This window comes from Doryrhamphus excisus, chromosome 22 (assembly GCF_030265055.1).
Source record: "Doryrhamphus excisus isolate RoL2022-K1 chromosome 22, RoL_Dexc_1.0, whole genome shotgun sequence".
Lineage (NCBI taxonomy): Eukaryota > Metazoa > Chordata > Actinopteri > Syngnathiformes > Syngnathidae > Doryrhamphus > Doryrhamphus excisus.
Window position 1 is genome coordinate 5,188,981 of NC_080487.1, and position 21,796 is coordinate 5,210,776.

Consider the following 21,796-nt stretch of genomic DNA (forward strand, 5'->3'; position numbering starts at 1 on the left):
CCCATTTTTAAAAGAGTTAATATATCCAATTATCCGTATGGCCTTGAATACATCCTGGCTGTTGATTGGATGAGTCAGGGAAAAGGAGGCGGATCCGGTGTTGGTTGAGACATAAGAGATGTCTACTCTACTGTGGTTGCATGCATTATTCCACATAACCAGGCCAGTGTTGCCCCCAAGTTGAGTCTGATTAGCGCCTTGCTCTAGGGCACTAACACTCAATACTGCAATTTATTTATGTTGGCAGCAGGATTCGACCCTCTGGTCCCCAAAGCCCAAGTCCTTATTAACTCGGATACCGACGCCCCCACATAGCCCATCCATCCATCCATTCATCTGGACGGGGTCCAGCACATCTTTCAAGCCATCTTAAACTTTTGATGGATTATAGTGCACGTATTATAGAACAACAGTTTTGCACCATCCTAAAGTGGATTAACATGATTAACATGAAATATGATCTAATATACCAGCTTATTAAATTACCAATTACTGGCATGAGAAATACATTATTATAGGCAAGCCAAAGAAGCCTTGGGGTACATCATTTGTGTGATAAAAGGGGGCGTATTGTAGTAGTGGAGATTGGATGGAAGTACAGAAAAACATGAAAATACGAGTGGATGAGAGATAGATGTTGTTTGAGAATGCTACTCTTATCTTTTCCTTTCTGCCAAACTATCACCTATCTTATCATTTCACACAGAAATCCCTCAACATCACAGTAAGTGTGATGTATAAAAACATTTGTGGTCCGGAACAGCTGGGATAGGCTCCAGCATGCATCCCCCGCCTTTGTGAGGATAAGCGGCATCGAAGATGGATGGATGGATGGATGGATGGAACTCAGGATTGTCTCTCACCCCAAGACAGCTGGGATAGGCTCCAGCATGCCTCCACCACCTTAGTGAGGATAAGCGGAATCGAAGATGGATGAAATATTGTAACCCAGGATTGTCCCAAGACAGCTGGGATAGCCTCCAGCATACCTCCCCCATCTTAGTGAGGATAAGCGGCATAGAAGATGGATGAATGAATGGATGGATGGATGAATGGAAACCAGGATTGTCTCTCACTCAAAGACAGCTGGGATAGGCTCCAGCACACCTCCCCCATCTTAGTGAGGATAAGCAGCATAGAAGATGGATGAATGGATGGATGGATGGAACCCAGGATTGTTTCTGAGCCAAAGACAACTGGGATAGGCTCCAGCACACCTCTGCCACCTTAGTGAGGATAAGCGGCATAGAAGATGGATGGATGAATGGATGGTACCCAGGATTGTCTCTTACCTCAAAACAGCTGGGATAGGATCCAGCATACATCCGCCACCTTAGTCAGGATAAGTGGCATAGAAGATGGATAGCTGGAACCCAGGATTGTCTCTCACACAAAGACAGCTGGGATAGGCTCCAGCATACATCCGCCACCTTAGTCAGGATAAGCGGCATAGAAGATGGATGGAACCAGGATTGTCTCTCACCCTCTAAGATAGCTGGGATAGGCTCCACCATACCTCCCCCACCTTAGTGAGGATAAGCGGCATAGAAGATGGATGGATGGAACCCAGGATTGTCTCTCACCCCCCAAGACAGCTGGGATAGGCTCCAGCATACCTCCGTATGAGGTAATGGGTCTGCTTCACTTTGACCTTAGCAAGCAGCAAACGAGAGACTCTGTTGATGAAGTCATGTTTAGTTTCCCCAGTTCCTTGGCTTCCTCCTTCCTCAGGAAAGTGACAGCTTTATTAGTCTCAGGCAGATTTATTAGGAGATGCTCATTTTTTTTAAAGGACAGGACCACTCTTTTTGTTTTTGTTTTTTTCCTTTGTTGTATTGGCCTGCCTTCCTCCTAATGTCTTTATCATATTTATTTCTGCAAAGGGTTGATGGCAGGAATAAATCCTTGTTTCCCCTGACCTGAAAGCCAAGCACATACTCCATCAAAGTTATTACTTTTACAGAGAGTCTTGAACTTAACATCTGTTCCAGCGTTCTAACATAACCTAGGATGCCAAAAGCTGTTTTCACCGGGCGGGACACTTCAATTTAGCTCAGAATGCTGTGGTTCGGAAAACTTCATGTAGGGTGTGTAGATGAGTGGTCCATTGAAAATGATGAGGCCAGGACGTTTTCATCACAAAAATAATAATAAAAAATAAAAATAAAATAAAATAAAATAAAATAAAATAAAATAAAATAAAATAAAATAAAATAAAATAAAATAAAATAAAATAAAATAAAATAAAATAAAATAAAATAAAATAAAATAAAATAAAGCAGAACCGCAACCGTCGTGAGGAAAAAGCGGTAGAAAATGAATGAATGAATGAAAATAAAGCAGGACATGGGCAAACAGGATATTTGGTCACCTACATTAAATGGCAAATTGGAACGCATTAATGCAGAGGACTTCTAGTTCATGGTCGCGGTTACATTTATTTTGGACATTTATAAACCTGCTTTTATGTATATTATATTTTAATTATCTTACACCAGGCATAATAATAATAACTTTATGATAACAATAATAATAACGAAATTGAGTATTGTTGGGGCCATGTAAAACTAAAATTAATCTTTGAACCCCTGTCCTACCGAAAAAAAAAAGTGATGCCCCCCACCACCCCCCCTTGTCAGCAACAAGTGCAATTAAGCCTTGGTGATAACTTCAATGACTCTCTTCCAGCTGTGGAGGAATTGTTGTCATTCGGCCATATTGGAGGCTTTTCCAGCATCTCAATAGGATTCAGTCAGGACTAAGGATCGACTTATACATCGGGCCGATATTTGCGTTCATTACTTGAATCGGTATCGGCTGATACGCGCGTGTATTTTTCCCCGCCTCATGATTTACAGACAGGCATCCGCCGGGCAGCTTTGTGTTACCGGAGGACCCTGCAACACACTCAGTCGCGGTACCCCTCCCACACCACAACAAGGGTACGTGTTCAACTTTGAATTAGCCTCGAACAGTTAAACTTAGTTGAAATATTGTTACCTACTTTGATATAGGAAACATGAACGCCAAGTTCATGCAATATAAGTGCTTGAAATAATAGTTTGTGGGTGTGAAAACCAGGAACGCTGCTGAATGCGTCATCTTTAAAAGTGCCTACCGTTGGAATTAGGGAGCTGTTGATGGCTAATATGCTAATATGTACAGGTGTTACCAACACCGCTTTAATGGCAGCGTTGGCAATTCAGTCTCTATTGTTTGGAGGACTTTCATTCAGCAAACGCTGGGCTGAGGTTCAATGCGTGTCGTGTTATATATATATATATATATATATGTGTGTGTGTGTGTGTGTGCTCTCTCCGAGCATGCGCACACACGCATAGGCGCTTACAAGAGGTCTTTATCGTGCACAACACCAACTTTAATGATGAGAGAAATGTTTTATATATTGTACTAAATTGTGTCTGTATTGTGTGATGTATTTGTTTATGTGTGGGTGGGGGTGGGAGGGGGGTCTCCGTTTAATGCCGTTTAAATGTGTGTTTAAGAAAGCTGAATCCGTCTGTGTTCAGTGTTTACATTTAAATAAATATTTGTTTAAACTTGATACCTGTAATATTTGTTATCATTGTCATTTTTTCATGTAAATTGAGGCAGCAAAAGCCAAGTATCTGCCACAAGTATCGGTATCGGTCGATCCCTACACTCAAAAAATAAATGTTTAGCCTTACCAAAAAAAAATCAATGCAACAGTTTCCATTCGTCTTTCTTAGTTATGACAACTTAATTTGAAATTGCTTTGAACCAACAAACAATATTGCATTGCATGAATTAGCTTTTCCCTTTTCACTCAAAGCTTATTTTAAGTAATGCTTGAAGTAACTGAATAATTGTTATCATAGGGACAAGTTTTTAAGTTTGTAACTCAAAAAAATATGTTAAGTGAACTGACTTAATCATTTTATTCAAAGTAGTTTAATTTGTTGTCTACTTAATTATAATAACAATTAAGAGAAAATGTTGAGAGAAATTTTGTTGCCGAGCTAATTTTATTAAGTCAGGGCACCTTGAATTTTGTTTTAAGTTTACCAACAATAAAATTTGAGTGTATATGACATGGTAAATTAGGTTCATGTAATAGCCAACACTATTATTTGAACATAACTTAAAAAATAAAGTTAGCAACTTAGAAAGTTTATCTAAATCAATTAATTACATTTTTTACTTTGCATTTATGTATTAAATCAAGTGGTGTCAACAGATACTTTTTAGAGTGTAGTCAGGACTTGGACCAGGTCACTCAAGTCTTCATTTGCTTTTTCTTCAGCCACTCAGAGGTGGACTTTTTGTTCAGCAGTGGTTTTGGTCTTGGAACTCGACCATGCAGGCTGTTTTTGCCCAGTGTACTCATGAACACTGACCTTAAGGCCTGCAGTTTTTTGGATGTTGTTGTGGGGTCTTTTGTGACCTCTTGGATGATTTGTCGCTGTACTCTTGGGGTATTTTTGGTTGGCTGGCTACTCCTGGGAAGGTTCACCACTGGTCCATGTTTTCGCCTTTTGTAGATATTGGCTCTCACTGTGGTTTGCTGGAGTCCCAAAGCTTTAGAAATGCCTTTATAACCTTTTGATAGATCTCAATTCATTTCCTTTTTAATGGGTTTGTTATTTTCATTCATTCATTCATTTTCTACCGCTTATCCTCACAAGGGTCACGGGGGTGCTGGAGCCTATCCCAGCTGTCTTCGGATGAGAAGCGTTTTTTTTTTAAATAATAAAAGGTTTCATTAAAAAAAAAAACTCTTATTTTCACTTGTACTGTCATTGACTAATATTAAATTATTTTAAAGATCTGAAACGTGAAAACATGCCAAAAAAAAGTCATGACTGACTTTTTCCACACCACTGAATGTGCACTTAGTATGTAGTCTGACAATACACACAAGCGTTGATAAAAGCTGCAAAAGTGGCATTACCCCATTCTTAATGATGGTGTCTCTCTTTGCCATGCATGCCTCAGAAGTTCACCTGACAGGGTACTGATGAAAGGCAGAGGAGGCAGGCAGGGGTTGTGGATGCAAAGCAGTAATGCAAACTAGTTGAAAGGCACGGAAGAATAATGAATTAGAATGAACAGAAAAGGGAGAAGACAAGAAGATATATTCTACAAAAGGCACGGATGGGGAATGTGTACAAACAAGCTTCAGATGTGACTTAGTATACTTTAGTCATCCATCCGTGCTTATTTTCACTGTATGGTAGGATTTTTAATGACGAGGCTTGGTATTTGAATCGAGATGAAGATGACAGCTCTGCATTAGTAAGGTGGAAGAATGTGACAATGCTATGACAGCAGTCTTCCTTTTCCACACACACACACACTACTCGGGTGTTCCAACTTTTCTCAAACTGTCTATGCACTAACATACAGGAACGATGCCAACACCCCCTGCCCCCCGTTCTCCGTGTGTGTGTTCACCTACCATACCTACATAAGTTGACATATGAGACCCCCGCAGAGTTCCCGCAGCCACCAACTGTGACACGCCGTCAGCACCACGGACAGCTCAGCAGGATAAGTTTATTCCGACAATATGACAATAATATGACTTTTACCGTTATTATTTCAGACAATATTTTGATAAAGTTCCCGACACTAAATGTAAATAGATTATTTTAAAACATGTCTAATTCCCGGGCGGCACAGTGGGTCGAGTGGTTAGCGCGCAGACCTCACAGCTAGGAGGCCAGGGTTCAATTCCGTCTTCCGTCATCTCTGTGTGGAGTTTGCATGTTTTCCCCGCAGATATTGGCTCTCGCTGTGGTTTGCTGGAGTCCCAAAGCTTTAGAAATGACTTTATAACCTTTTGATAGATCTCAATTCATCTCCGTTTTAATGGGTTTGTTATTTTCATTCATTCATTAATTTTCTACCGCTTATCCTCACGAGGGTCGCGGGGGTGCTGGAGCCTATCCCAGATGTATGTGTGGGTTTTCTCCGGGTACTCCGGTTTCCTCCCACATTCCAAAAACATGCTAGGTTAATTGGCGACTCCAAATTGTCCATAGGTATGAATGTGAGTGTGAATGGTTGTTTGTCTATATGTGTCCTGTGATTGGCTGGCCACCAGTCCAGGGTGTACCCCGCCTGGGATAGGCTCCAGCACCCCCGCGACCCTTGTGAGGAAAAAGTGGTAGTCTTACATTGTACCTAAGTGCCTGGCAGTATATGTAAGTTCCCTATTCTTAATGCGGCATTAATGGTTCCAGCTCGTACTTCAACAACGCTTTTGTCTGATCTACTTGTCTTTGCCTATTCATGTCAAGGCTGTCCAGGGCAGCCACCGCACACACACACACACACACACACACACACACACACACACACACACACACACACACACACACACACACACACACACACACACACACACACACACACTCCCCATACATAGTGGCAAGTTATTGTATCTGAGGTCTTGTAGGGCTCCAAGCAACCCCACCCCAAACCTCATTAATGGAAGCTGCATCTGCAACATTTGCTGCCTCCGCAACAACTTGTAAACACATTAAAAATTAAATTGTACCTACAGGCTTTGAAGCCACATGTGCATTTTAATTCTAGCTGCTCTCAAACACCATCTAAAAATGGCTCCGGAACAAATATTTGAATAATTTCAATTGCGTTATATAAATGTAGAAAAGAGCATGTGGTGTCTTTTTTTTGTCTTATGAGGAAAACGTTGTACTTAGAAGAAAAATGAGTGAAAAAAAAGTGTCGGTTAAAACAATGATGTATTAACATTCCTTTTTGGGATTGAATGATGACTTTCACTGTTGGAAAAATGGAGGTGCTGAGCATAAAACCTGAAAGGTAAATGTCATCTCTTTGTAAGCGGCAAAAAGTCTGTTTGAAGTACATGTTGAATAGTTGGCACCGGATGATCTGATGCACAAGATTGGCTCCCCGAGAACCAGACGAGACTTTAAACATAAATCTTATGAATAGTACAATGAAAAAATATGATTATAATTTCAAGTTTGTCTGTCCATCCAACTATTATCCGGGTCCACGCTGCAGGGGAAGCCCAGACTTCCCAGTCTCCAGTCACCTTTTCCAGGCATTCCATGTCAGCTGTGAGACTTTCATCTCTGTAGCACAGGGGTCCCAAACACGTGGCCCGCAGGCCACTAGTTTAATGTTAGTGCGGCCCGCGCAAGTTTGATATGGATGCTGTATGGTATCATGTACCCAGAAAAAATGATTACGTTTGATTAATGTTCATGTTAAAGGTTAAATAACTGTTAATAGTTATCCTCCCTATCCGTGTGGAAGTGGTAAGTTTTTGGCTATTTAAGTTTAAAGGAAATAACTTGAAGGCTACCGTTTAGGTCGCTAGCTCTCTAGTTTGCGAGTTAGCATGTGTCTCAAGACCCTGCAGTTGCGCAATATGTTGTAAATAAAAAGAGTATAAATGTGACTATAGTCGTGTTTTGTCATGTCTACATGGCTCTAATAATGCTTTGTTCATTTTAATCTGAAAAAAATAATTTGTCTACCCACCAACTATATGTGGTTTCTAAAGTTTTTATTATTTGCCGTTTTATTATTATTATTATATTTGTTTATTACTGATTGATTGATTTTCTTTATTCTTGATTTGTTTATTTATTTTTGCCCAATTTTCCTCCCATTTCAAGTCATGAACAATGGTACGGAGAGGGACACCATTTGGAAAAGGCCTGGGATTGAAGTAGTCGGTTTGTGTGTGTGTGTGTGTGTTTGTGTCCCAGAGAGGAGACGCTAGCAGGGGCGACATCTGCTGGGACACGGATATAGACCCAATTGGCCATCTCTGCCTCTTCTGAAGATCTATTAACTTTCTGGATGTGGTGAAGAGGATATTCTTCTGAAAAGTAATCTCATTAATCATGTCAGTCCAGCCGCTTACTTAAAAGCAACAATGAAGGGATGCTTAGCAGGGTTTGCATCCGCAGGCGATGTTTATTTTGATCATCTTGTTAGTGAAGAAGCAAAGCAAGGAAAAGGAAAAGCAGCTCAGAGTTTTAAATGCTCATTAGGAGACATCAAGTGGCTCATGGCGACACTGTTGGATTAACCCTGCACCTCTTGGTTTTATTACGCTTTATCAATACGCTGTAAACTATCATGGCTTTCCAGAAATATATGAATGAATGAAAAAATGCACATTTAATCATAATTTAAACAAACTGCAAGTCAAATAATTATGTTATGTTGTTTAGTTATCCAAATAACTGTTCATGTTACCTTAGCATCCCACGGGTGCTGGAGCCTATCCCAGCTGTCTTCGGGCGAGAGGCGGGGTACACCCTGGACTGGTGGCCAGCCAATCACAGGGCACATATAGAAAAACAACCATTCACACTCACATTCATACCTATGGACAATTTGGAGTCGCCAATTAACCTAGCATGTTTTTGGAATGTGGGAGGAAACCGGAGTACCCGGAGAAAACCCACGCATGCACGGGGAGAACATGCAAACTCCACACAGAGATGGCCGAGGTTGGGATTGAACTCGGGTCTCCTAGCTGTGAGGTCTGCGCGCTAACCACTCAGGTTATAGCCCAGTGCGACTTTCTTCATTGTGCATTTTTGTCTGCTGTGACTTATAGTCGGTAAAATCGGGTAAACGTCTAAGGAATATTATGTCGGAAAGGGAAAGTATCCTAGATTAAGTCCAATTGTTACCAGTTGCAAAGCTCCTACAGTGAATGTGCTGGTCTTACATCAGACTGGCAGATTTCAATCTGACAGACAGGATTCGGCGGTAAGAGGAAATATGCCTCAGGTGTGAGGTGTGTCAGGCAGGTTAAAGCTCTTAACCCTGGTCTCTGGGGCATTACCGCCTCCTAAATCCACCCACAACCCCCGAGCCACCCTCCCGTGCTCACAGCCCGTATCGTCTTTTACTCCCTTGAGCAACAACATAGCTACTGGGAACAGAGATAACAAGGCTTGTGTGGCATCATCTTGTTCATCATCATCATCATCATCGTTTTCTATGTCGCTCCCAATCGTCACGACACACACTCGTTCATACACACATATACACGTGGCCCCAGCATGGGTTAATTAATGGTGTATTTATGCTTTGTGATATAAGATAATCGGGCTCTAATTAGCTGGAAAGGGGGCCCAGAGGTCTGATTTATGACCAGTTGGGATGATCGCTACGGGGCGATTTTGGTTTTTCCGTCTCCTGCACACGCCAGCCTTTACAACGTGATGAGGACTATGGCAAGAACCCATTTCAAAAAATGTAAAAATGGTATAGAAATTATTTCAGTAAAGTTATTCATTCATTTTCTACCGCTTTTTCCTCACAAGGGTCGCAGGGGTTGCTGCAGCCTATCCCAGCTGTCTTCGTGCGAGAGGCGGGGTACACCCTGGACTGGTCGCCAGCCAATCACAGGGCAGATATAGACAAACAACCATTCACACTCACATTCATACCTATGGACAATTTGGAGTCACCAATTAACCTAGCATGTTTTTTTGGAATGTGGGAGGAAACCGGAGTACCCGGAGAAAACCGGGTAATTTTTAATTTTTAATTTTTAATTTTTAATTTTTAATTTTTAATTTTTAATTTTTAATTTTTAATTTTTAATTTTTAATTTTTAATTTTTAATTTTTAATTTTTAATTTTTAATTTTTAATTTTTAATTTTTAATTTTTAATTTTTAATTTTTAATTTCTAATTTCTAATTTCTAATTTCTAATTCCTAGTAGTTTCTGACTTGTTATTTAAGCCTTCTGTCTCACCTGTTGGGCAACAAGGAATCCCATTTTATCCGCAATCGGAGCGAGTGAATTCTTCCTGGTGTTCCAGTAATGACACATAATTGAATAGCAATCTGTCACAGAGGGAGCGTACAGGCACCAGGCGCTTTAAAACAGATTCATTAATGAACGGCCTAATTTCCCTAATTGTCTGCTTCTAGATAACGAGCTTAGAGTTGAGCCAATTATCTTGTGAGCCCATTTCGCTGAGCATTTCGTGTTTTTTTACAACGCTTCGCTGGGCGTGTTTGGGTTTTTGGGGTGGCAGATGAACACATGGGTTGATGATCCACTTGGACACGCCTACATACTTGCAGATGAGCCGATTGTATTGCAATCGCTCCTCCATGGTTACATGTCCAAACCTTTTCCCAGTACAAAGACACCAAAATAATTGATATCATCATGAAGACGTTTGAAGACAAATGTGGCCCGCAGGACACTAGTTTGAGGCCCCCGCCTGATATGAAAGTTTAATGTTAGTGCGGCCTGCACAAGTTTGATATGGATGCTGTATGGTATCATGTACCCAGAAAAAATGATTACGTTTGATTAATGTTCATGTTAAAGGTTAAATAACTGTTAATAATTATCCTCCCTATCCGTGTGGAAGTGGTAAGTTTTTGGCTATTTAAGTTAAAAGGAAATAACTTGAAGGCTACCGTTTAGGTCGCTAGCTCTCTAGTTTGCGAGTTAGCATGTGTCTCAAGACCCTGCAGTTGCGCAATATGTTGTAAATAAAAAAAGTAGAAATGTTTTGTCATGTCTACAGGGCTCTAATAATGCTTTGTTCATTTTAATCTGAAAAAAATTATTTGTCTACCCACCAACTATATGTGGTTTCTTAAGTTTTTATTATTTGCTGTTTTATTATTATTATTATATTTGTTTATTTATTACTGATTGATTGATTTTCTTTATTCTTGATTTGTTTATTTATTTTTCATCTTATTTTGTGCAGAAAAATAAAAATTAAGATATTTGAGAACAGTGGGATATTTTATCAGAGCTTTTCTTGTAGAAAATTCGGAACCAAGGCGAAGTTTTTAAAAAAATTTTTTTAATAATTTTTTTTTTTTTTTTTTTGGAAAACCTGATGCGGCCCAGTCTCACCCAGACCCGAGCTCCAGTGGCCCCCAAGTAAATTGAGTTTGAGACCCCTGGTTTAAAAGCTAATAAATGTCTGATTGGGCTGTGTCGTGAATATAGGGGTGTTATGGAACGGAAAGCTGACTCTAAATGCAGAGAACATTAGTAGAAGCGCTCTGATTAAGGGTGTAAAATGATCCAAAGTAGAATCCCTACAGCTTCTGATTGGCCATCAACAAGTACCAAGCAGCTGTTCAACTCCAATGAAAAACAAAACAAAACACGTCACTGGTTGGTGCTGACGGTGGGACCACCGAGGTAGCGTGTATTGCAAGGTTTGACCATTAATGCCTCGCTTCTTTCCGCTTCTGCTGTGTATTACTGAACTATGCTGTATTTCAGTCTTGGTTTCTGGCAACCCTGTTCTCACCATGCAGCTTTTCTCCAAATCTTGTCACGTTGTCACCCTGGTATTAAATGAGGCAAAACAACTTCAATATCCACTTCTCATTTTGCAATAACTTCCACAGATGAGTCTAGTCAACTGGTCATAAATGTGTGGCATTTACTCTATGGCCACCCTGTATAACAATTAAGGTTCTGAACTGACTTATTAGGACTTGGAATGCTGAGAAGTCTGGTCTGGAGTTTACAAGGAAACAGAATGATGGGAAAAAAGCAGCGCTAATGGGAAGCCAGTAGCCAGAAAAGTCAGTTAAACGGGAAGCAGCAATCAAATTACGTTGAAAGAACTCCATCTCTCTCCAGGAGGAGTGATTAGGGGCATTGGATGTGGGACCAGAAGTGAACTTTACTCAGCCAGAATGACATTGAAGTGTGCCGGTCATCCGAGTGTGTGTGCACAGGTTGTGATGTTTTCATATGGTTGTGTGGCCGGGGGGGCTGATGAAGCCATTAAGGCTCGCTCTCGCAGCAAATCAATCACTGTGACACTCCAATAGGGGAAGCTGGATGGCTGTTCTTCTAAAAACAGCGAGCATACCGGAGCTACTTCAGTAATCGGCCCAAGCCTAAACTTCCAACATCCGGTTGACCCCATCCGCTAGTTCCCATTCTCATGCACATGTGCGTCACCTGTTTACAAATATAAACAAACCAGGGCTCTACATTAAAAACAAAAATGGGGAATCCTTAAGGTGAGAACTACTTGCCCCATGTAAAATGAAAAGACCGCCATAATGATATCATACAGTAAACCTCGGGTATATCGGACTCGGATATATCGGAAATTCGCTCACAACGGACAGATAAAAAAGAACCGATTTTTCTGTAATGCATTTCTAATAAAAATTCATTGCATATATCGGATTTTTTATAACAGATTTCGCCTATTTCGGACAAAATCTGCAGTCCCGTTCCAATGCATTTCCATTAAATTTCCCTCGCATATTTCAGATGGCCGCATCGTGGCGCTCCGATTCGCCGAATCATGACAGGCCGCTATACAACGTCATTTGCAGCGTTTGCAGCGTTGCCTGCGCGTCCAGGTACATTGGAAACATAGTCAAGGAAGTGCCTCTTTATAACGGATAAAATCCGATTTACGCATATACCGGATATAAATCCAATATATGCGTGAAACTGACATTTTCCGGTATACGCATATAACGGATTTCGCTTATATCGGACAAAACCAGTGGGAACAATTGAATCCGATATATCCGAGGTTTACTGTACATACAAATTGTCATGTCGGGCCATCGGTACATCGTTATTGTCGAGCCCTGCAAACGTACTCCACTCTTTGTGGTGTGTTCAATTGTTCAAGCGAATTCCAGTACAACATCTTGACGGAGGGTTGCTGGGCAGGTATCAAACGGGGTTTGAAACACCCTACCTTCTTGTCGTCATGACTGGAAATGTGCCATGCGATGACAAACAAAATAGATGAGTTACGGAAATACGAAGAGATTGTTTGTTTGTTTCCATGAAACATGGCGTCATGAGCTCATCGGACTCTTCCTCGCTATCAGGGCGACCAGAGACATCGTAGCAACCAGCGAGGGCAAAAGAAGCCGGACAGATTGTGTTCATAAATTCCCGATGGTTCACTCCGGGGCCTATTCCTGTCAACAGGCAGGAGTGCACCCGTGATATAGAAGTCGTAATGCGCCTGTGCTGCCTTCCAAGGGAATTTACAAATGTCACGGCTATCTCTGTTTACATTCGTTCTCCTGGAAAGCTGACGCTGCTGATGATGAAGAGCTCCTCGCAAAAAAAAAAACCTTGAGCTTCCATCTTGATCATTGGTGATTTTAGTGCTCGTCCCCATTTGGTAGACCAGACCACAATTGAGTCCTACTCACACCTGAATAGAAACCTGTAGTTGAAGAATAACTAATTCTAGTGAGTGACAGATGCCAGCAAGTGTGGCTGTGCAAGTTTACGTTCTTAAACGTTCTCCCTCGGCTATAAGAGCCATGCTGAGCGCTGGGTTGACCGTCCGGGATTTTGGCCCAGCAGATCCAATTCCAAAGATCCTGTGTTGAAACAAGCGGGTCACACGAGGATACCTTCAGATCATTTTCTATTCAGATGTATTTGATGGACAATGCTTTTATAGCGGACGGCACGGTGGTCGAGTGGTTAGCACAGCTAGGAGACCAGGGTTCAATTCCACCCTCTGCCATCTCTGTGTGGAGTTTGCGTGGGTTTTCTCCGGGTACTCCGGTTTCCTCCCACATTCCAAAAACATGCTAGGTTAATTAGCGACTCCAAATTGTCCATACGTAGGTATGAATGTGAGTGTGAATGGTTGTTTGTCTATATGTGCCCTGTGATTGGCTGGCGACCAGTTCAGGGTGTACCCCGCCTCTTGCCCGAAGACAGCTGGGATAGGCTCCAGCACCCCCCGCGACCCTCGTGAGGAAAAAGCGTTAGAAAATGAATGAATGAATGCTTTTATAGCAAATCTTTGTCTTGCTAGCAATTACTGGCAACCGTGCCATGTCAACGTATTCAAGCCAAGAGTTATGGTCGAGATGTGTCGTCAAGAAAAGAGATCCGGTCGTAGACATCCATTCCCTTTCACAGGAAGTGAGACTTTTCTTTAAAGTCACACTTTACAACCCCCCAAAAAATCCCAAGAATTTGCTCTTTTAATATTTCTGACAAACGTTTTTTTGGACCGCTCGTCTGTACAATCTGGTACCGAGATATCTCCACTCTCCTCCGTTTATTGGGACTCGGGATGTGTGCCCTTTTTCTTGTTTATCACTTTTCCATTTTTAAACTTCCAGGCTCGGTGGCGCAGTCAATCAGATCAGGCCACACCCATAATTCTGCCATTACCTGCTGCAAAATAAAGTGATTGGGTGACTGGCCAAGAAAATGGAAGCAGCACATAGACGGGTATAAATGAGTGTGTGCAAGCAACCGTGTGTTAAACCCCTTAGAATTCTGGGAATTTTTGCCCAAAAGCCTAAGAATGCTAAGGAAGCTTAAGGATAATGATGAGCTGTACTCATTCCATGCTCATATTCGGCAAAAATGTGTTCTATTTGTTATAGAAGAGTATCCGGCTCATCCCTGCTAATTGATATTTTAAGTAAATGAATTGATAATTGAAGTAAATATACAGTAAACCTCGGATATAAGCGAAATCCGTTATATGCGTATACCGGAAAATGTCAGTTTTACGCATATATCGGATTTATATCCGGTATATGCGTAAATCGGATTTTATCCGTTATAAAAAGGCACTTCCTTGACTATGTTTCCAATGTACCTGGACGCGCAGGCAACACTGCAAACGCTGCAAATGACGTCGTATAGCGGCCTGTCACGATTCGGCGAATCGGAGCGCCACGATGCGGCCATCTGAAATATGCGAGGGAAATTTAATGGAAATGCATTGGAACGGGACTGGAGATTTTGTCCGAAATAGGCGAAATCCGTTATAAAAAATCCAATATATGCAATGAATTTTTATTGGAAATGCATTACAGAAAAATCGGTTCTTTTTTTATCTGTCCGTTGTGAGCGAATTTCTGATATATCAGAGTCCGATATATCTGAGGTTTACTGTACGTATATACATGCGTATATAGTAAATTAAAACATTTGAAAATACTCTTTTTGTCCTTCATTCCAACCAGTTGCAAATCATTGAATCTGCTGGTCTATCTGATGGTGTGAACCCTTTTAATTCACTTCCATTTATTTTGACGGTTTTGCTGTTCCGTAACCTTTCCTGTCCTCCTGGCCATCTTGTGATCTTTTCCTCCTTGCCGTCCTACAGCGTGAGCAGCCATTTACAATCCCGGCACTCCTGGAGGTTACACTTACTTGCATCATGGGAGCCAAGTTAGTTTCTCTCCCACCCGACTTCCACGGATAAATAAGATGGGCTTTGTGTCACTCGGTGGAGCTCGGGTAGGGAATTGCGAATCGTTTGTGTAAGTGACTTTCACGTCTTTATTAGGTGCGCACGCCACGGTTTTTTTTTTATACAATAGCGACAAAAAACTGCAACTAGGGGGAGATTAAGGAGAAAAGCTGACTTAAAAGAGGAGGGTCTGAAGGAGGCATCTGCCACTTTACATTAGAGTGTCGGGCTCACACCACAGTAGGCTAACAGACAAACAATCCATTCTTATTTACTCCGCTCAGTGCCAATCCCATTAGATTGGAGAAAATTGGATTCCCACATCCACGGGCACATTTTGTTTCAACTTGAAGGACCCTATTAAAAGTCTTGTTCTGTGCACCTTTTGTTTCACTATCCGATTGCGTTCCCTTTGTTCCACATGGAAGATTTGACATAAAAACATATCCATAACCATAGTCACGGTGACAAACCAGCTGTAACGCAAACACGACAGCATCGCACATTTGACTTGGCAAATTACATCCTCACTCCCAAGGTCGGTGAGATGCCTGAAGCACGGAGAAAACAGGAACAACAGGAAATTCCTAACAAAATAAAGTCGCAAGTAGCTGACATACACATCGTCAAACTCCGGTGGCCGCTATCTTGGTTAACCACATAAATCTAACAGCATGGATTTTCTCAGGGATACCACAGGGAAAAGCCGATCGACTTTGTTGTAAATAACAGTGTTAGGTGAAAAATATTAATATCCATAAGAGTTATGTCATGGTGTGCATGAATTCCCCCCCGTGTGTTAGTCACAGGCAGGCCGGGGCTGGGAATGGGACCAGGTTCATTTGTAGATTTGCTTGGAGTAATACATTCAATAAATCATGCTATTGACAGAATGGGATTGGCTGGGAACGGGCTTCTCCCCCCCCTAAGGAACATTGCCCATGTTTGCGTGCCGATGAGCTGCACGGTCTTGAAGGTTGGACATGATTTAGCATCCGATGTTGTTATCACTGTCATCGTCAAAACACCCCAAATTTGCTCCCCAGAGCCCCCGATTGCCAAGTTCTGGTAATGGTTTAATTCATCTTGAACATGCACATAAAATTCACAATTCCACATTTCCAAAAAGGAGTAGGAAGAAGCAAAGCTAACTCAATCCTACAACTCAGTTCAACGGACTTAATGGTGGTAATACATGAACGCTAACTATGCAGTAGTTGTCAGAAGTACAGTTTAAAAGTAATGACTACAGACAGGGGGAGCCACCAAAAGTGATGGATTAGTCAACATAAGACAGGTTAGCTCACACCGCAGTCATCGGACCCGTACCCACTCTACTTTGGATCATAGCCTTGTCTTCCTGGAGCTGCTAGCATGCACCCTTTGCATACGTCCGTCTGTCTAAAGCAGGGGTATCAAACTCAATTTACTTGGGGGCCACTGGAGGTCGGGTCTGAGTGAGACTGGGCCGCATCAGGTTTTCCAAAAAAAAAAACAAAAAAACGCATTTATTAAAAACAAAAAAAATCTAAAAACTTCGCTTTGGTTCCACTTTTCTACAATAAAAGCTCTGATAAAACATTCCATTGTTCTCAAATATCTTACTTTTTATTTTTCTACACAAAATAAGATGAAAAATAAATAAACAAATCAAGAATAAAGAAAATCAATCAATCAGTAATAAATAAATATAATAATAATAATAAAACGGCAAATAATAAAAACTTAAGAAACCACATATAGTTGGTGGGTAGACAAATTATTTTTTTCAGATTAAAATGAACAAAGCATTATTAGAGCCCTGTAGACATGACAAAACACGACTATAGTCACATTGATACTTTTTTAATTAACAACATATTGCGCAACTGCAGGGTCTTGAGACAGATGCTAACTCGCAAACTATAGAGCTAGCGACCTAAACGGTAGCCTTCAAGTTATTTCCTTTAAACTTAAATAGCCAAAAACTTACCACTTCCACACGGATAGGGAGGATAACTATTAACAGTTATTTAACCTTTAACATGAACATTAATCAAACGTAATAATTTTTTCTGGGTACATGATACCATACAGCATCCATATCAAACTTGCGCGGGCCGCACTAACATTAAACTTTCATATCAAGGCGGGGGCCTCAAACTAGTGTCCTGCGGGCCACATTTGGCCCGTGGGCCGTGTGTTTGAGACCCCTGGTCTAAAGAGTAGGAATATGCTTAACGATTTTGTCTTTGCTTTTCTATAGGTTTGCATCCTGGTGAAGACACATTAAGACCTGCCCACCTCTCTGACATCGTTCTGTAAGTAGGCAGCATTTTACCTTTTCCCCGCCTCCTCCACTATGTTTAACCAATCAGAGCAGTGCGTTCCCTAACAGATTATACCTTTTTGAAGAATAGTTGACATTTATTGACAGGAAGTTGTATGACATCCCTATCAGCAGTGTAGCGCTTCGACAATGACTTACCCCCTACTTGGTCCAAGGTGTAGTGGGATTTTGGTGACGAGGACCACGGTCCCGGTTATTTGCTGCGGCCATTTAACTCTAGAAATCCTCTCTTACAATTCTTGGCTGGTCCTTCTTGATTTCTGTGTTGAAAGTTAGCGAAATGTAGCCACGCCCACTGGCCACTTGCGTGTATGTCCTGTCCTCCAACGTAGCTGGAGAGGAGACATCACATTAGTCCACTATGCTGCACACAGGTGCCTTTTTGTGCAAAGCAAAAGCCAGGTCCCAGGAACAGGGAGCGGTTGCTGTCCATGGTGCTGATCCACTCCTCCAACTGTACATCTAGTAACTCATCTGATTCTTTGATGAGCAACACAGGTGCAAGTAATAAAAAATAAAAAATAAAAAATAAAAAATAAAAAATAAAAAATAAAAAATAAAAAATAAAAAATTGAAAATTGAAAATTGAAAATTGAAAATTGAAAATTGAAAATTGAAAATAAAAAATTGAAAATTGAAAATTAAATAAAGTAAAAAATAAAAACAAATGAAAATTAAAAATTAAAAATTAAAAATTAAAAATTAAAAATTAAAAATTAAAAATTAAAAATTAAAAATTAAAAATTAAAAATTAAAAATTAAAAATTAAAAATTTAAATAAAGTAAAAAAAACCTTAAACTATATTAGGAAAGCAGGAAGTGAACAAATGTAACAGTTACTGATTGTAAAAGTACCAGATGGAGGGGTAGGATTTAATAAGCTTTGCTTCTTCCTACTCCTTTTGGACATGTGGAACTGTGAACTGATTATGGGATGCATTCAGTTGTAATCTGATGCATGTTCAAATGAAATAAAACCATTACCATTACCATTACCAAAAAAACTGAATGTATATATTGGTTTTTCTTCTGTAACACGGGCCACAGAAGCACTCTACATGGACATACACACACGCACATCATTCCTGGTGTGATGATTGAGGACCTCTCGTCCCACAAACAGAGGCAGCGGACACACACCTTGAACACCTTTTACGATCACATCCATAAATAGAGTGAAGTGAAGGCTGTGTTGTGTTAAATCCCCATGACGCCAACATGCACACTTAAAGTAAAAGCATCACTAAAAATAATACAATTATCTTTCTCTTCCCTATCCATATGTTCTCTCGGCGCTACACCCCCACTCTCCGCCCCACTGTGTTGCCCTGCGCCATCATTCAAAGAGACTCGGTTATCAGTGCAGTGTGGAATCGGTGTGTGTGAGTGGCCGCTGCATGTGATATTACCCGGGCTGTAAATCTCAGTAGGTCGGAGTCGACACCGGAGAAGGTTAACCCGTCGCTCCTGATGGAAACTATCAGTCTCTGTGACCCGAGGCAGCAAAAGGCTGCTATCGAATACGTGATTCATGCACACGCCTGTTGTGTGGCCCCTCCTGTCGGGTCAATGGCGGTGCAGCATGGCGATGCAGCCACTCGAACGCCGTCTAAACTCCTTAAAGTGCCAACTGCATGGGAGTCTGTGGAAAGTGCAAATATGTCAAGTCCTCACAAATATTGTGTAGTAAAACTGCCTCTTTGGTTGATACAGTACATAAATAAGTTTATGAATTTGATGATTTCAATTGTTCCACTGTACATGTTATGCTTCCTTCTTCTGGTTTCTACCTCCTGTCTCTCTCAGCCATCACCTTTCCTCTCATCCATTCATTAGTCTCTGCAGCTAAATGTCTTTATGGTAATGAGGAACGAAGCCGGTAGTGCCAGTGTTGACGCTGCAGGGTACATTTGCAAGCACTTAACTCTTCCAAAGGCAAGGAAGATATTCTACACTGGGCCTGTACGGTGTATGTGCGCCACCCGTACACCCCCCCAAAAAACACATTTGACACATCATTTGGCTTTAAGACTGAAACCGTTTTTGTTTGCGGTTTTATGTTTTGTAGCCTATAACAGCCTTTGTCGTAAATAATGAATCGCCTCTCTACGCTCGCGTTGTCGTTTATATGAATGATGACATAGTAATTTCACACTAATTTGCATGTTTGTGAGGCCGTCTTATGAAAGTTGTACGTTATTCTGTCGGAGTTGTCGACTTCATTTAAAAAGTGGAGTCAACGTTGCAGAACAAACCATGTTTTGTCGTTATTAAAATAGAAAAAAAAACATGGAGGATGTTGGTTGGTTAACAGTCAAGGTGTGGAGTTTGCATGATCTCACTGTGTTTTGTCTTCGCTGTTGGTGGTCGACTACAGCCGGATGTTAATCCAAAAAGACTGAAAGAGAAGTCATACGCAGTATTCTGGTAGGATGATTACATCACTGTAGTGCAGGGGTCTCAAACTCAATTTACCTGGGGGCCACTGGAGCTCCGGTCTGGGCAAGGCTGGGCCGCATCAGGTTTTCCAAAAAAAAAAACCAAACAAAAAAAAACGCATTTATTAAAAACATAAAAATATACAAACTTTTTCAGTGCTTTGGTTCCGATTTTCTACAATAAAAGCTCTGATAAAACATTCCACTGTTCTCAAATATCTTAATTTTTAATTTTTCTGCACAAAATAAGATGAAAAATAAATTAACAAATAAAGAAAATCAATCAATCAGTAATAAATAAATAAATATAATAATAATAATAAAACGCCAAATAATAAAAACTTAAGAAACCACATAGTTGGTGGGTAGACAAATTATTTTTTTTTTCAGATTAAAATGAACAAAGCATTATTAGAGCCCTGTAGACATGACAAAACACGACTATAGTCACATTTATACTCTTTTTATTTACAACATATTGCGCAACTGCAGGGTCTTGAGACACATGCTAACTCGCAAACTAGAGAGCTAGCGACCTAAACGGTAGCCTTCAAGTTATTTCCTTTAAACTTAAATAGCCAAAAACTTACCACTTCCACACGGATAGGGAGGATAACTATTAACAGTTATTTAACCTTTAACATGAACATTAATCAAACGTAATAATTTTTTCTGGGTACATGATACCATACAGCATCCATATCAAACTTGCGCGGGCCGCACTAACATTAAACTTTCATATCAAGGCGGGGGCCTCAAAGTTGTGTCCTGTGGGCCACATTTGGCCCGCGGGCCGCGTGTTTGAGACCCCTGCTGTAAACTGTTCCAAAGCCATAGCATGTCCAACATGAGTGAAGTTCTCCTCCCATTCCATGTGGAAGTGGTATATTTTTTACTTGTTCCATCTCCTGCGCTCTGTTTAAAACACATTCAGTTGAGAACCAATAAACTGGATTTCGTATTCAGTTGTGTTGTTATTGGCTAATATTGGCTAATTTAACTCGGGAAGTGAGCCAAGACTTTTTCACACCCCTGTATTGTTCCACTTGGTTTGTGGTGTTTCCCCTTTGCTTTTCCTTTCAACAGAAATGGGACTGGGTTATTTTGGGCTAGAATTATAATTTCCCCCAAAACCGCAGGTGTTTGTTAGCTCCCTTGGTCCTCAAATGTATGCAGTTGTGTCCCCTTTCTAACAAATAACCAAAGAAGAAACATCTCGCTATAATAATTCTGTCGTGTTGGCGGGATCATGAGTCGGGTCACTTGCTTTCATCACATAAAACGTCTGCTATTGCTGCGATTGAATATGATAATTGTCGTGTTGCAGCGGTGTTGCAAGATCATAATAAAGCTTTGAAGCATTCTGCTGTCGGCCCGTCTGGATTAGCAACTCGGTTCCATTATTCATTTGCCTGTTCTGTGTTTTTGTTTTGAAAAGAACACAAACACCAAAGCTAGAACGGGGTTGAGGAGGAATACACTTTAGCCCACTGTCTCAAAAATCATGTTGTATTTATGTATTTCATTATTTGGTCCAGCGGGAAAGAGACAGGAAATGCAATTGGAGGATGGAGACGACTCTGCTTCTTGTGTTGTCACAATGTTTATATTAAACCTCTCGTGGCTGAAATGCTTCAGATGGATTAAAGCCGCTAGGAAGAGGATGTGCATGCCCTTATTAAAGCATGCATGTGGTGTTACATGGTCACCAACCTGAGCCTCAAACATCGCTGTATATGTCTATTGAATCGATAGACGAGCTGGAGCCTATCCCAGCTGATGATTGGTGTTGGCTCCATCCTTAAAT

At 40.9% G+C, this 21,796-nt stretch overlaps 1 protein-coding gene across 14 annotated transcripts in view; it reads left to right on the top strand.

The window, feature by feature from the left end:
* Nucleotides 1–21,796, top strand: part of rbfox3a (RNA binding fox-1 homolog 3a) — a 317,090-nt gene that overhangs the window by 20,955 nt on the left and 274,339 nt on the right. For all 14 annotated transcript variants that reach the window (XM_058062410.1, XM_058062406.1, XM_058062412.1 and 11 more), the window contains one exon: nt 17,468–17,522. The gene's annotated coding sequence lies outside the window, so the exon portion shown is untranslated. The remainder of the gene's footprint in view (nt 1–17,467; nt 17,523–21,796) is intronic.